The sequence below is a fragment of the Chinchilla lanigera genome, unplaced genomic scaffold, assembly GCF_000276665.1.
Source record: "Chinchilla lanigera isolate Chin_1 unplaced genomic scaffold, ChiLan1.0 scaffold00120, whole genome shotgun sequence".
NCBI lineage: Eukaryota > Metazoa > Chordata > Mammalia > Rodentia > Chinchillidae > Chinchilla > Chinchilla lanigera.
The window spans coordinates 1,604,592-1,622,206 of NW_004955521.1; the positions used below are offsets into that span (position 1 = coordinate 1,604,592).

At 37.9% G+C, this 17,615-nt stretch overlaps 1 long non-coding RNA gene across 2 annotated transcripts; it reads right to left on the reverse strand.

Annotated features, from left to right (window-relative positions):
* Positions 1-1,659: 1,659 nt before the first annotated feature.
* LOC102011798 lies at positions 1,660-17,609 on the reverse strand. 2 transcript variants are annotated; one of them, XR_001231894.1, is made up of 4 exons: positions 16,853-17,609; positions 13,494-13,564; positions 13,124-13,287; positions 1,660-1,682 (listed from the first exon to the last, which is right to left on the reverse strand). It is a non-coding gene; the product is annotated as an uncharacterized LOC102011798 (long non-coding RNA). The 2 variants fall into 2 exon arrangements; XR_001231893.1 differs by lacking the exon at positions 1,660-1,682 and having other exon boundaries at positions 11,249-13,287.
* Between the last annotated feature and the right edge of the window lie 6 nt (positions 17,610-17,615).

Consider the following 17,615-nt stretch of genomic DNA (forward strand, 5'->3'; position numbering starts at 1 on the left):
CATGCCTATAATCCCAGCACTTGGGAGGCTGAGGCAGGGGGATCATTGCGAGTTCGAGACCAACCTGGGCTACAAAGTGAGCTCAAGACCAGCCTGAACTGCATAGCGAGACCCTGTCTCAAAAACAAAAAAGGAAAACAAGAACAACAAAAAAAATTAAAAACTGGAATCAGCCCATCTGTTTTTTTTTTTGTTTTGTTTTTTTGTACTGGGAATTAAACTCAGGGCCTCCTGCTTGCCAGGCAGATACTATGCTGCAGCGCTATATCTCTGGGCCTCCCATCTGTCTTTCTATAGATGAATGGTTAAATAAACTGGTGAATATATACTGTGGAATACTACTTAGTGATGAAAAGGAATGAACTATTGAAACTGGCAACAAATTGGATGAACTGCCCAGAAATTATGCTGAGAAAAAAGTCCATCCTAAAAGGTTAAATACTGTGTGTGACTCTGTTTATAAAACATTTTGGATATAGAGTATTTTATAAATGAAGACAGATCAGTGGTTGCCAGGGGTTGAGGAAGAAGTAGTAGTTTTGGAGGTGATTAAAGAAATAAAGACTTTAGTTAATATTGTGGAGGACCACCTAGGTGACTCTCCTTAAAGAGCAATTGCCTCCGTTTTGGCTGAGCCTGACCCTACTTCCATGTACTGATATGTACAGAGCTGGCTGGGACTTTTCCTTATCCCATCAATTGGTTTTAAGCAATGCACATCTGTCTAACTGAGGCAATCTTTGAAGACAGCAGGCGTGTTTCCCTGGACCCCCATTGTTAACACAATGAGCTGGGATGAGGTGGGATGTTGAGCCAATGCTCCATGCTGTCTGCTGGGATGGAACCTTGGAATAGAGGCTATGACTTCCTGGGGCTGGAAAGATTATACACCAGAGCTGAAGCACCGACCTCCAAAAATTGGATACAATCTCAGTTGTGTTACACATATTACTCTTTCTGCATATCCTTCTCTCTTTATTTGCAGAGGTGATTTCAGGCCTCCTACCTAGCTCAGCTCACGGCACTCACCTACTTTCCACGGTTCTCACAGTCAGTTATCCTCAAGCCACTCCCTTCTTCATGAAAGAGTAAAACCTGGGTTTGGCCTTGGGTCAAGGCCTTTGTTCCAGATAGCCATCATCGTGGCTGGACTTAGGGTCCCTTGACTCCCTGTAGCTACAAATATGCCTCAGTGTCTTTATTCTCACCATGGGTTGCACTGGAAGTGGTAGATTAGAATTAATTCACTAGAATTCCAATAACTTTTCATGGGATTGCAAATATAAACTTTCTAAGCTGTGGCAAGGACCGGGAAGGGCTCTCTATACTTATTTTTAAAATACCTATTAATATTAGATATTTTATAGTTGGTATCATTTTCACAGGCATTGTAAATTTTGCTACCATTTTGAATTTAGCAGTCATTATATTATCAATCTTTCCAAAATGGACTCCACAGCCTTTAAATTCTTTACAGTTAATTATACTAGTATCATCAGAGGACAATTTTACTAATAAGGAAAAATTTAAAAAGGCTTTATTTTCAGGACTTTTGCTGTGTAAAAGGACATTATAGGAAGGAACATTCTCTTACCTCTAATAAAGAGTAAAGGAAGGGGCTGGGGATTTAGCTCAGCGGCACAAGTGCCTGCCTGGCAAGTGCAAGGTCGTGAGTTCGATTCCTGGTAATGGAAAAAAAAAAAAAGAATTACATAAAGGTAACAGAAAAGAACAAAGATGAGAAAAAAAAAAAAAAAGAGTAAAGGAAAAAAATCTAGTCTTGATGAATACCAATATATACAAGTATTTCTAGCATCTAACACCCATAAATAGACTAGGACAGTGGTGTGCTATGGAGCTCACTGTTAAATAATGAGGAATTTTGTAAGATGTTTGAAGTCATATTAGTAGCTTGAAATTGACCATGGTAATACTCACACAATGATAATTAGCAAACTCTCTAAAGCATAGCTCTATCTGCCCCCTGCCCCAGTACTAGTTGTTAAAACATTTACTGTTGCTATCTTGCATACTCACATATTGGAGGAATTAAGTGGCCTATTACATTTGTGATTTTACGAGGTGCAATTGAGGAAGGTCTTGGCTACATGTATCACTCAGTGCTCACTAAAGAAACAGATTTAATACATTATTTTCATTTTAATATATATAATATAATAAATGGATTTACATGGTAGGCTTATGATGGCCACCAGCAGAGTCAGGTGTGGAAGAGAGCAGAAGGGCTTTCTGCACGCTGGAGAGCTGCAGGTTGTGGTCAGAGGTGTAGCACTCACTGTAGAGTCCCATGCGAGTCCATATGGGGAAGCAAAAGGTCTGAGGTGCAAGACTGAAGAGTCTGTGCTAGAAGCCAGGACACAGATGCCCAAGGCAAAGGCAAAGATTGGAGCTCCTCCAAAGAAACAGAAGCAAGCCTTCTTCTTCCCCTTTTTATTCCATGCAGGCTACAAGTCTGTTGGTTGGTGCCACTCACACCCAGGGTGGGTTTTCTATCTTCAGTAAATCCACACACCCAGGGTGGGTTTTCTATCTTCAATAAATCCATTCAGTCAAACCCAGAGCTATGCTAAACCAATCAGCTGGGCATTTCTTACTCAAATTGATGCAAGAATTAACTATCAGACTACATTAAAATAAGTTCTTAGCTGCTTTGCTATGATAATAACCAGAGTGTTGGAGAGAGGAACTATCTAGAAAGACTGATAGTGAGCTACGACTTTAAAAAAGTACAAAAAATGCTTCAAAGTCTGAACATGTTGGGCTTTTTTGTTTTGACTACAGTCATATGAAGTAGATTTTATTATTACTTTCATTTCACAAGTATAGTAACTGAGGTACAAATTATTTTGTTGTCTTGTTCAAATTCACAAATCCAATGGTGAAAATGATCAATAAACTTGTCTTCAATCTCTATCTTCAAAATACCTTCTATTTCAGTACTGTGTTTCAGAAAGAAGAGCACATTAAGAATGGCATGTAGGCCAAATTGATTTGAATTATGTCTTACTCTGTTTTATACTGTTGTAACATGAATCTGAGACTGCAGTTGTTTTGAGACAGGGCCTTGCTATGTTGAACTCGCTTTTAGCTCAGACTGTCCTCGAACTCACAGTGATCCTCCTGCCTCAGCCTCCCAAGTGCTGAGATTATAGGTGTGCATCACCACTCTCAGCTGATTGTATAATTTATAAAGATCAGAGATTTATTTCTTATGTTTCTACAGACTGGGAAGTCTAAAGTTGAAGGGCTGGCATCTGGTAAGGGCTTGTTTTCTGCATCATCCTATGGCAGAAGGCAAAAGGACACCCACACATGAGAGGAATGGGCTGAAAACATCCTTTTATCAGCAACCCACTCCCATGATAACTAATCCATCCACAAAACAACGGGCTGCCCTCTTGACATAATCCCCTCTTAAAGCCAGCCTCTCCACATTGTTGCAATGGGGATTAAATTTCCAACTCACGAACTTTGGGGGACACATTCAAACCATAGAAGATTGGGATATCTGGTTTAAGAAGGGTGTGGAGAATGAACTGCTACTCCAACAATAGGTAATGTGTTCTAACAAACAAAAAGATGGAACCAGATACCTAAATAGAGAATTGGCCAGAACAAAAATAGGAATATGAATAGCTACAGATAGATAGATATATAGACTAGGAATTATGCTAAATCTGTCATCAGAATGAGAGAGGAGAAAGGACAGGAGAAGAGAGAGGAGAGAGGAGGGAGGAGGAAGGAGGGAGGAGGAAGGAGGGAGGAGGGAGGAGGGAGGAGGGAAGAGGGTGGTGGGAGGAGATAGGTGGGAAGAGGGAGGAGGAAAGAGAGAATGAGAGAGACAGTCAATTAAGAGTATCAGTTCAGCCCTAGGGAGTTTTAGGCAATACTAGGCTTCTATCAGCCAGTCTCCAACCAGGAAAACAGCAATCACTGTATGTACTACAAACATAGGTGATTTAATAGATTTTTTAAAAAAATATAAAGACTTAGAGAAAAAGATAGGGGAAGCGATATCTAGAAATTAGTAATTATAAGAAGCTACTTCTAAAAGATAACTAGAATGTTAACTCTATCTCAGGGTCACCTTAGCAATTCATATCCTTCTAGATAACTGGGTGGATTTTTTCCTTGAGGCAAGTAGAACAGAAAAAAATTGATAATGAGGTCAGAGAGAAAGTATCCTGGGGGTTTATTCCAGTGGAGGTTCTTGAGACCCATGATATGGATAATTTGAACCAAAGGGTGATCTTGGAAATAGCTCCGGTTCTGGAAGTGAGATTCAAATGAGGGTTAAATTCAGAACATTTAGATCTGACATAGCTTCCAAAGGTAGAGGACCATTTACTTCCTGTGCTTTATTTCTGGTAACTTTACCAACTTTACCAAACTACCCAATCTGAGACTATGTGAAGCTCTTTAGAATGGACTCCAAAGTGATCTAGGAATCTATAGTTGGTAAGAGATGAAATTAAAGGTAAAAAATTCCAAGTACTTCACCAGAAATCAACACAACTTTAGTCTGAAAAGGATGTAGATCTGTAGCACAAAATGCGCTCCCCCTCCAGCCAATATACTTCATTTTGTTAGTTGCCCAGGTAATAATTCCTGTTCCAGATCTGGTTTCTCCTGTCTCTTAGAAAGAGCTGTTCACTGTGATGCATATCTGGTCACTATGATGCACACTGTATAAACCAATCGCCATTCTGCCTCTGTACTTCCTACTTGCTTATCTCATATAAGGCCTAGACCACCAGAGGTTAGGGCCTGATATTTTGGGAGTAATCCTGATCAGTGCCATCAACATAAATAAATCTGCCTCCAAATCCTGGGTGTTGTTTTGGTTTTTCTGCTTGCCATTGCAGATCTAGCAGGCTTTTTGGAGATTAATGTGGCTGAATTTTTTGCATACACAGAAGCAGAGTCAATGTATATGAGTGTGTGTGTTTTTGTTTTGGAGGTGATTGTGGAAGACAGACAATATACAAAACAAATACACCGCAAAACAAACACTTTGGAACAAGACAACCACCTATGTATGGTATTGTTGTAGTAGCGTTAAAGCTCATAAAAAAAAGTGTTTACAGCTCTGGAAGGTGTTTACAGCTCCCAATAAGCACTTCAGTGGACTGAGACAAACACATTGAGTGGCACCTGGGGTTCTGGAGGCAGGTGTATAGCTTTATTCATGCCTGTGGGTGTGGCTGGGATCCTTCACCAAACAGCCAAGCATTCAACTCTCAGGGAGCAGGATGTTTACAGGATTTACAACCTAGTAAAAGGTATAAGAACAGAGTATTTGCTATTAGTTGACTGGACAGAAAGTTACACTGAATTTCACCTTCTTAGCATATAACTAAAATAAATTACAGGTTATATGATTGATCAAGAAAGTTACACTGAATTCCACCTTCTTAGCATACAACTAAGACAAGTTAGAGGTACACGGCTGGCCATGAAAGTTACACTGAATTCTACCCTCTTAGCATATGGCAGAGACAGGGACAAGAGATTACATCAGTTTGGGAAAAACAGAAACTTAATAGAGAACAAAAGGCTTACTGAAGACCAGGAAGAGGGATGCTGAAGGGTGGGGTAGGGGAGGTTCCTGTCTGGGATTAAAGATTTATGGATTAAAGAATCCATAAAACATATAATCTATTTTCAGACAGTACAGACACATATGGGAAACCAATATTACTGTGACCACAATGAAGAGATCATAAAGGAGAAAAATATGTTGAGGCAAGAGGGCAAAAATTAGAACTTTGGTGGGACAGAATGTTTAAACCATGCTAGGCCATTTTGAAACACATTTTGTTTTTTCAGAGCATGGATTTGATAATCCACTAGGAACTTACTTTAGTCATGTCCATGAAGCTTGAGACCCGGCACAGGCTTAAATTGGCTCCATATTTTCACCTGAGACCTTCCTAGCTGTTAGACTGTGCACTGCTCTATTTATATTTAAAAGCTCTGTTTTAAGTGAGCAGAAGTTATTAGAAGGGAAAAGTCAAAAAATAAGTAAGAAGTCTTGGAATCTTAATAAACTTGGAAGTTTTTAGCTCCCTGACATCTGCTCAAGGGAGAGCTGATATGGCACTTGGTAAAAGTGAACACAGTAAGAAAGGTAGGCAGCAGTTTTCTCCTTCTCTTTCCACAACAAATCACAACCTTTCCTTGGAAGACAGCCCAGATGGGTAGGGTCACATCATCAATATGAAATGGAATGACAGGGCAACTTTACCTGACATCTGTTAACCTTCATTTAGTCTGCTGACAGGCTATTGGCTTTCACAAAAGAAAAAATGGTGCCTCTCCCCCTTCACACCAAATTTAATAATACATACAGACACACATTAATTAAAGTATCTGCATCTAACACCTCTCAACACCTCTATTATTCTATTTTCCCAATCATAGTCACTATGTTGTACACACAATATTCCAGTACTCTCCTAACTTCCTGTCCTTATAGTTTAAGCTCTTCATAGCAACCGGAGAAATCTTCAGACATATATCAGATTGTCATGTTCTAAATTGTCCAGTGGCTTTCCCTTACAGTTTTCATTTTTATAATAGACATAAAAGTACTCAGTTACTGGGATTCTGAAAATCAAATAAGGCACATAAAATATTCCACACAGTGCCTGAAAATGTCAGACTAATATAAGTATACGCTCCAAAATTTGAAAAATCCCAACAATTTTCATGGAGTGTGCTAAGTAATTAGACAAACAGAAACTTAAGGTATTCCACATATTTCCTACACTTTGCCTCAAAGAAATCAAAAGAATCAAGACAGTTTATTACAAATACCCATATAACAAGATAAAAATAAACTGACATGAGAACTAGACTATGTAACATAAGATTATACCAGAACTGGATAATTAAAATGCATGTCATCAGATACATGGATTATCTAGAGATAGGCTACAAAGTTGGCTCTAGGCTTCCTACCAATTAGCACCATAAGCAAAAATAATAATTAAATGACCTTCTCAGAAGAAGTACCAATGGCCAATAAATATATGACTAAATGTTCAACATTACTGGCCATCAGAGGAATGCAAAGTAAAACTACTTTAAGATACCATCCTAACCCAGAAAGAATGGTTATCATCAAAAAAATCTAATAATAACAAATGTTGATAAGGATACAGGGAAAAAGGAACTCTTCCATATTGTTAGAAGGAAAGTAAACTAATACAACCACTATGTCAAAAATCATTGTGGAGAGTCCTCAAAAAACTAAAAACAGAAATTCCATTTAACCCAGCAAGCTCCCTTCTAGGTATCTTCCTAAAAGAGTTAAAATTATCATATTACACATTTATGCACATTCATGCTTATAGCAGCACAATTTACAGCACCTAGATCTTGGAAACAGTGTATATGTTTACCAGCGGATGAACGGATAAGGAAAATGTGGCATTTATACACAATGGAGTACCACTCTGCCATAAAGAAAGATAAACTTAAGGAATTTGTAGATAAATGGGTGCAACTTGAGAACATGTTAAATGAAATGTCGGGCTGGGGATTTAGCTCAGCAGCACAGCGCCTGCCTGGAAAATGCGAGGTCGTGAGTTTGATTCCCAGTACCGGAAAAAAAAAAAAATGAAATGTCAGACACACAAGTTTAAATATCACATAGTTTCTCTTATATGAGAAACTGTGTGTGTGTGTATATATATATATACGGAAATGAGAAAAGTGGAAGATAGAAAAACAGGAAGTAGGGAGAGGTTCAGATAGTTCCCTAACTTACCTATATCATTGTTTCAAAAATATTTTAATTTATATGTTCATTTGTTTCATTTATCCTACCAGTTTCTTTGCCCACTAAAAGTTTTGTGCTGATATCTGTTTCTTCTCTGTAAGTTAACCTTTTTTGTTGATGTCTTATACTCTGAGTAACTACTTTGAAGATGATATACAGTGTATTAACTATTGTTATTCTTATTTGTTATGAGATTTTATTTTTTCATTAAATAAAAAAAGAAAAAAAATTACTTATGACACCTGCAAGATTAAAACAAACCACCTATTTAAAAGGGACATATTCTTTCTGGTATTGCAACTTAAAAGACATTTGCTTTTTGGATCTTCATATCAAAGGATTCAAGTGGTGTAATATCATAAATATTACCCTTAAAATGTATTCCTACACTATTTAAAATAATGAGTTTTGTAGGGATGTTTTTTATATTCCTTAATATAAACAGCAATACAGAAAGGGAACATAGTAAAGCAAATCTACTGAAGGAGTGTTTGTTGGGGCAGTGGAGGAGACACAAAATCAGACCATATATATCCAACTAAATCCAACCATAAATTTGAGAATATAGTATCTGTAGAAAAAGAAGGATAACATGTTTTTTAGAAAATCTTCCAAAATTGTTTTCAACTAGGGTTTTCATAAATTTAATGTGATAAGCCAGGTTAAAATGATATGCTCAAACACTTCTTTTCTAAGGAGTGACAGTAGATTAACACAATTTCATCAACACTAAGCCTCATCAGGACATGTTAGAACAAACACTAATTCAAACAATGCAACTTCTAACTGAATCCTCAGGATTTAGTAGTTGAAAAAGCGGCCTACAGTTGTAAGCAGTTAAAAGTTGAAAACTATTTACTAAATTAATTCTTAATAACAACATGTATACATATGTGATGGAAAACATCAATTATACAACTAAGCCAAGCGTATATAGAGAATGCATTCTGGGTGTGGTGGCACATGCCTATAATCCCAGTACTGTGGCAGGTTGAGGCAAAAAGATCATAAATTCAACCCCAGCTAGGGCAATTTAATGACTGAGACACTATTTCAAAATTAAAAGGGAAGAACTGGAGCTGTAGCTCAATCTAAATACCTGGGTTCAATTCCCAGTGTTATGAGAGGAAAAAAATGTTTATTTTGGCTTAAAGAACCTGTCATTCTTTGGAATAAGAATTGATTAAAATTTTTCTGACTATAGACCATGGCAATTCTCTGACTAGTGTTACCTGCAGGTACTATAATCTTGAAATGTGTTTAGGAAAAGTCTTAAGAGTTGTGCTTCAGCTTGTCCTTTCATATTACTCTCCCATATATTACATTTGAAACTGCTCCAATTTAGCTTGCTTAGTCACTAATTTAGGATACTTCTTCTTTCTCTCCTTTTCCTTTCCTCACTTTCTTCTTTTGCCTAAACAGGTTCAACCTAGCAAAGTTAATTGTATAAATAATCCCTCAGTTTGACAGTACATTCTAGGGTCTTCTTTTTCACTTCTACCACATTATGAAAAAGCAGTGTAAATATAAAGAATGCCGAGTCAGGCATATTTGTATATAAATCCTACCTCTGTCACTTGTTAGTTGAGTGACCTGAACATTCTGCCTAAACTCTGAGCCTTACTTTCCTCATCTATGAAAAGGGAAAAATGATACCTACATATAGTTATTAAAAGAGATGTCATCTAGAAAATGCCTCACATTCTTTAGCTGGACACTCAGTAGTTGTTAGTTTTACTGAATTCCCATTTGCCACAATACAAAGCCACTAGGCAATAATAATTAAATTATTCTAAATGCCAGATGTGACATTTGTATATATTACGTCTTAGCAACTTGGGTTAGACTCTACTCCCTTTTTGCAATCTACAACCATTCTATTTGACTTGGAGGCTGCAGTAGGTAGAATAATCCCCCAAAGATATCCACATTTTAATCCTCAGAAACTGTGCATATATTCTCTCACACAATAAAGGGAACTTTGCATTAAGTTAAGGATTTTGAGACAGATTATCCTGGATTATCCTGGTGGGCTCAGCGTAATCACAAGCATCCTGATAAGTACAGGTGGGAGGTTGAGACTCAGTTAGAGAAGTAGGAGACCAGAGTTCCAAGAGCTATGAGGATATAAATAAATTTGGAATGGTGAGATGCTGGCTGTGAAGATGGAAACAGGAATGCAGCCTCTGGAAGCAGGAAAATACAGGCAAATGAATTCTCCCATGGATCCTCCAAGAAGAACATAATGTTGCCAGTTCCTGGATTTTAGATCAGTAAGAATCATTTTGGTCTTTGGACCTCTAGATTCATAACATATTATATTTGTAGTTTAGGCCATTAAGTTTGGGATAATTTGTTATAGGGTGCTAAAGATACTCACTGCAACTGAGTCAGGTTTTAGTCCTTTCAGTGGACTAGGTTAGAAAATGTGCATGAGCTCATGATGATACTTTCAATTCAAATTTAATACTATAGGCTGTTTAGTTGATCTCTCTTTTCATCTGTATCAATATTAGGAGTAGCAGAGTTAGAATATACCATAATTATTTATTTATTTATTTTTGTTTTTTTTTCCGGTACCAGAAATCGAACTCACGACCTTGCGCTTGCCAGGCAGGAGCTGTGCTGCTGAGCTAAATCCCCAGCCCCCATAATTATTTATCTTGTTCCCACATTACAGACACAATTATCTCAGAAAAGCAGTATAAACACTACCATTAATAATATGACTAATGAAAAGTAAAAAATTTTTTTGTAGTTTTCTGTCCTTGTAACATACCTTATGAAGAATATAAAAAATTAACTACACTTTAAAGTCACTCACAATTATGACCTTTACAAATTGTTTTATATTTTCAGAATTATTGTCCTTTCCTTTCTGCACCAATCACAGTTCTACTATCTGTTACATAATTATTTTTATTGCTTTGGCCAATGTTTTAGTGTATTGAGTTAGGATGTAACATTTACTATTATATAATCATGCAAACTGGCTTTTATGATATCTGGAAAAGAATTCTATAACCAGCCTCTTTGTCGTATCCTTGATTACGATTCTATAGAGTAGCATGTTCAACACCACTGACAGATTTCCAATAAGGTATCAATGTCTGATTTAAAGACATTCAGGAGAAAGCTGAGGATTGCATCTTTGGTTTATATTCCAAATACCCCACAACTGCATTGTCTTTAAAACAAGAATTGATTTAATGAGCTTGAAAAAACAAATTGCACCCTATTACCACATACTCAAATATCTACAGTAACAGTTTTTGTTTTTTTTTTGGTAATGGGAATTGAACTCAGGACCACGTGTTTGCCAGGCAGGTGTTGCACCACTGCGCTATATCCCCAGCCATACAGTAACTTTTTAACAGAAAATTTATTCCATTGCAAAGAGATCATTTGGTATTTCTCTGCTGACTGTGTCAGCAGGATCAGAAGAATATAATTGATGTATAAGAAATGGGATACAGGACTATATTGAATGTTATTATGAATATGAATTGACAAATATACACTAGTGCATATTAAAGTAATCATTCTAGAAAGCAGCAAGAAATGGCATTTGGCTGAAATTTGTTCTCTGTTAGGAGAGGTCACCCAAACTGGCAGACTACAAAGCATTAAGTCATGTTCCAAAGGGTTAGGTCTGCAATTGGCAGGGTTTCAGCAAGAAGCAAGGTAGAGCTGCCTGGTGACAGGGCACAGCAGAGCCCTATGACCAGCTTTGCCAATTAGGAGAACATAAGCCTGAAGCCAGAGAGCCTCACAACAATGACACAGAGATTACATTAGATTGAAGCTGAAGAAATGAACCAAAGTTGAACTAAGGCTTTGAATTTAAGTGTTTATGTGGACCCACAGTCAGATCACTCAAGGAAAGGATACACAGGAGGCACAGAGAAGAGTTGAAATAAAAGCCAGGAATGAAGCCTAGCATCAGTATTTTTCAGTTGCAAACTGAAAATACACTCTAGGTATTGCAAGCAAAATAGAATTCAGTAAAAGGCAGCTGGGAAGAGGGTCTCACAGAATTGACAGAAGCTGGAAGACATGGTCTAGGCAGAACCCAAAATTCTACAGAGACAGGGAAGTAGGATGATCTCCACTGTTTTGTGGCAGAAACTGTGTAGTCAGAGTGCTGCTTTTTGGATGGAGTGCCCTTCTGTTTTTAGTTTCCATGTTCCTCTGTTCCAGATTCAAATCTAGAGAAAAGGTACTCAGTTGGCACTGTTTGAGCACTGTATTCTCCACAGATACCCCCTCATCTATAAAACTTTTACTGAAAAGTAGGGACCCTGATCACTACTTTTAGAGTGAGGTAGTGAAAACTCAACTAGGAGAAATCTCAGTAGAAATCTACTAGGGAATTATAAACAAACAATGGATAGCCATTATCCCATAAATGTCAATACACAGTTGGTAAAAAAGAATAATAGGGCCTAAATCAAATTCAATAAAAAATGTTTTACCTTAGCGTCCTAAGTCCAGTTCTAAGTCTTAGACTCTTAAAGTAGACAATAGCTAGATATTTGACATTTTCAGCTTCTATTACTGTTCATAATACAGTTGGCTTCTAAAATACAGATTCCTAGGGTTCAGACAGTACAGCTATTTAGTACTTACTATATACCAAATAGTGTGGTAAATATATTATAGACACATTATTGCATTTACTCTTGTGGATATCAAATATGATATAGGTATTATTGTCCCATTTTGTAGATGAACTGAGGTTTAGACTACTTAAAAGCTTGTGCAAGGAAGAAATACAGAAGGACATTGAAAAGTGGCATAATCCTAATTATAGCAGTGAAACAGAACTAAATAGAAGTGAGGGTTCCTCTTGCATCAATTTTAACTCGTGTTGACTTTGTGATTTTTGTTCAGCCGGATATAGAATCAATACTTAATAAGATTAAGTTGGAGGATGATGACATGTCAGGAATTAAGCAGTACAAGTTGGTGAAGAGAATGATGCAGTTAAGACCAAGTATGATCAAATATGAGAGATCAAAGAAACATAATTAGACAAAGAGGCTGACTTCCCTGTTTACTGTCCAAAGGGTACATGAAGGTCAGACATGGCTTAGATAAGCATTGGCAGCAGTGTAGTCCTACCCAGCAGAAGGATAGAGTAACCCAACAATCCTAGTCAGTGGAGAATGACTGAAGTTTAGTCATCTGAAAATAATCCATCACAGTAGGAACTTATCCAGAGAAGCAAAATCTTGTCAAAACTGGAACTAGTGAACAAATTTCCAAAGCAAGCTTAAAGTTTACGCCTTCTCTACAGTGGTTTGGAAAGGATACAGCTTCATTTAGGAGAAGTAACCAAAGGAGAATCCAGTGCTATAGCTTGGGAAACATTAGAGAGACAGGCAAGTGGCAGATCTTGAGGTCCACATGAAGCTGGAGCTCATACTTGGCACTCTACATCTTCAGCCAGAAGACTTCATGATTCCTATGGATGGGAACTGACAAAACATTTAGTCGTATTCAGATTTGGCTCACGAATTTGGATGAGTCTTGGGTGGATATTGGGAGATACAATTACGGGGAACAGGAGAAGTCAAGGGGAGGGAAAACAGAATAGGGACTAATTGCTATGGTCATCAGAGTCATACATTACCCAGAATTTAAACTGTTCTTGAAACCATTAAGAAAAAAATAACAGCCGTACCTAACTCCATTTATCGCAAAACAACATTCTTTGGACAGTTAATCTTGCCTAAAAGCTGTCAAAATTCAGATCTGCAAATAGAAAAAATAAAAAATTAAAACTGTCTAGTTAGAGATTTAGTCACCATTTTTGATAAGGCATTTTTACCCTTTTATCATGTTTATAGTTTTTCTCTACAGTTTTCTTTATTGAAGTTCTTTTTTTTTAAGGATATAGTTTCTCTTTGATGAGGTTGTAATATTGCTCTCCACAAATTACTTTTTTTTATTAACCACATTAACTTTCACCTTCCCTTTTACTTATTGATGATTTACTTTCTACATGGACAGTATTCCTTCGAGGGGTGCTATGAAATGAAAATTTATCTTCACAAAATATGTATGTTGAAACCTAAAACTACAATGTGATGGCATTTGGAGGTGGGACGTTGGAGTAATTAGGCTTAAGTGACATTGTGAATGCAGGCCCTCATGATGGGATTAAGATGAAGATGAGCAAGATCACTCTGGCTCTCCATACCCATAGAGGTTATGTGAGTAAAGGTTATGTGAGGACATGAAGACAACACCAATCTGAAATCCAGAGTAAAATCCTCTCTAGAACCTAACATAACTGCCTCTCTGATCTTGGAATTCCAATGGCCAGAACCGTGAGAAAAAAAAATTTCTATTGCTTAAGCAACTTAGTCTATTAAATTTTGTTATAGTCTGTCTTAAGTCCACTTTTCATTTATGTAATAGACTACCTGAGACTGGCTTATTTATAAAGCCCAGGGCTTTATTTTGGCTAAAAGTTCTGAAGGCTGGGAAGTCCAAAATCAGATGTCTGAACATGGTAAGTGCCTTATGTTGTTTCAATTCATGGTAGAAAGTGGAAGGGCAAGAGGGCATACACAAAAGAGCATGATGAGAACTTTATAAAACTTGCTCTCAAGGTAGCTCTTCCAGTCACACCAGAGAGGACTCACTCTCGCAAAGACAGTTCTGTTCCCATGATCCAAACACCTCCCAACAGGCAACACTGCCCAACACTGCTGCATTAATAATTAAGATTCCAAACCATGGCATATCTTGAGTTAAGAAGTTCTAAAAGTGGGATTTAATTAACATTTCTAGAGATCATTATTATGAACTATAATAAGAGTCTGAGGAAAGTTTTGTGATTCTTGTATATTCATTTTTCTACCCACAAAATACTTATAAGCATTCTCCTATGGATGATATAAAACACTGTCTTGACTCTTCCTACATGTACTCATGTAAAAATCCGAAAGTAAATCTGCTAAGGAATAGCTTTTCAAAAACCTGATCTAGCTGCTATGATTAACTTCTTTCCAGAATCCTTCTTGTCTCTTCCCATGACTACAGGCTTCATTGGGGAAGTAGTAAGTAAAATATGTTTCTCTGCTCCTAGTTTCTGGCTACTTTAACAATGTCTTATTTTGCATTCTTCTTCTTTCTACTTGGTCGTTAGTTAATTCTTAATTATTTAATATTCATAATACTGAAAGAATAGTATTAAAATATATATAACAGACAATGTTGGAACAGAATAATATTACAATATTTATAGATAGATAATATTGAGATAGGATAGATATTGAAAAAGAAAGATGTACCCAATGCTTTTTTTTCCAGGTCTTATTCTATGTCAACCAGTAAATCATCCTGTCAGAATTACTGGTAAATGTACCCACTGCTTTTTTTTCAGGTCTTACTCTATGTCAACCAGAAATCACCCCTGTCAGTATTTGGAAGAAGAGAATGAATGCTTCATCTGTCTTTACTTTGAAAAGTTTTAATAAATATCTCATAATTTTCTGCCTAAAACTCTAATCAATCTACCCCTTTCCTTCTTTTTCCCACTTTAAGTCTCATTGCTTACAAAGACTGGGAAACGGCTAGCTTTACTTTTCATAAAATCTACATACCATTACCTCCCAAACAAAGCAAATAGTTTGTAGAACATAAAGAGAAAGCTTTTGTCAAAAGAGGAATTGATGAAATGCAAATTTCCAGTATGCTATAAAAGACTGTGACAACATGAACACATAAGATTTATACTAAATTGGTGTTGAAAAAAATAACAATGTAAACATCTAAAGACTAACAATGCTAGGAAATGGGGTGACACAACAAATGAACTATATTTATGATACATGGAAGAATTATGGAAGAATATGAACTGTCTGCTTATGTTGAGACATTAAGCTATATAAGACAGAGTTTTAGTTAAAATATCTAAAGTTTGGCTTTTCCTTCATTCATATGATCTGTTCTCATATTGTCTTATTTTTCTTGCAAGTTAACAGAATGACTGAAAATTTTATTGTTTCTTAACTACATTACTTGCCAAGTTTTATGTACAGGCCAAATTTTAATGAAAATCTTCATTAAAATTTAAAAAATATAAACATTCACATTCATTTCTAATTTTAAAATGATTTTATCATTTTTTATATTTCTTAAACGTTTATTAAAACTTAGAAGAGTTGGTATCTTTACTTACAAAATGGCTTGGTGGGAACTGAGAACATTTAAACGCTGGCGAATTTTATGAAATTGTTTTCTATACTGCAGACATTTCTTTTCCTTTTTGGGTTAATTTTGTGTCCTGACTAGTACTGGGTCATGCAACAGATCAGATACTTCGGCGGGTACGTCATTTGATGCGCACATTTACTCTAACACTGAACTACATCCCCAGGCCCCTTCGCTGCTTTTTCCCATTACTCTTTCAAGGCTGAAAAACCAATCACTTCTTGATCTCCTCCTCTGGGAAACAGCATGAGAGTGGTAAAAAATTCACTGTCACACCACGTAGCACAAAGACAAAGATACTAACTTTCCATACTAACTTCCCTTCTGAAGCTAACACATAACCCTGTAAAGGCAGGGAGGGAATATAAGGTCAATCTTCATTTTAAAATGCATTTGTTTCATTGGAACCTTTTAAACTTTGAGAGAAGGAAAAATATACCTAACACTCAAATCTCCTGTAACAGCGAACTTAACAATACACAAGTGATTATCTTTAAGCAGCACTAGGCCATGAATTTTCCTGGTGTGCACTTAACTTTTGAAAGAATTTCAGACGTAAGAATAACATTTCAAATAACTACAGTTTTAGCGCCCTCTCTGTCTTTGTGGTGGGTGGGTTTCCTCAGCGGTCTCATTAGAGGAAGGAATGTAATATTCTGTTTTCTATGAGGGCTGTGTGGACTAGAAAGTGGAGTCAGAAAATAACAATTTCACCACACTTGATAATTTAATGACTTGAGTCACGGTTAGCCTTAGAATTCCAGGAGGTTCATTCGAAAACCTGGGCTACTACCTATCACACCACGTGCACTACTTCACCTCGGAATGGCGCTCCTCACAGACGGCCCAGGAGATGCAGGGCGGAGCCGGGCAGTGCTTCTAAGCACCCGACTCCCTGACAGCACTGGGGTCAGCGAGAAGCAGGAGACAACGTCAGCCTGGTGATGTCATGCTTCCAGCCCGGCCTAGGACGGCTTGGCACCTGTAAAAGCAAGGCTGGGCACCTTGACTGGCACCAACGGCGCCCTTACGGCCGTTTGCTCACTGAATTCTTAGTAGCTCTCCTAACCCATGGCAGGGCTGTCCCCTCGCTCTCTCCGGACACTTTGCCAAGCCTCCACTGCCTTGGACTAGTCCGGAAAAACACACTCGCACCTTCAACCGCGGCGCACTCAGCCTCAGGAGGAGCTCGCCAGAAGGCGGGAATGGGGCGGGGCTTAGCCTTTAGAGCAGTCCCCAGCCAATGAGCACGCCGCCTGCCTTCCTCTTGGAGATCCGACCAATCCGAGCACGTTAGTGTAATCTTCGGCTCTGCTCGGCTCTTTTCGCCGCTGCGGGCAGTCGGGGGCCTCCACAGCCGCTGGAGAGACGCTTTCCTCTTTTATTTTTTTCCATGTGTTCACTTCCGGGTCCGGCCCGATCCGGATGCTCGAGGCAGAAGGATGTTTGACCTCCGGATAAGCGAGGCGCCGCTGTGCATTCATTCGCGGCTGCATCGGTGGCGACAGCAGCGGCCCAGGCGGCGACTCTCCGGCCAGCGGCGGCGGTAGGAGGCCCCGGGAGGAGTGCGGAGACCGAGTCC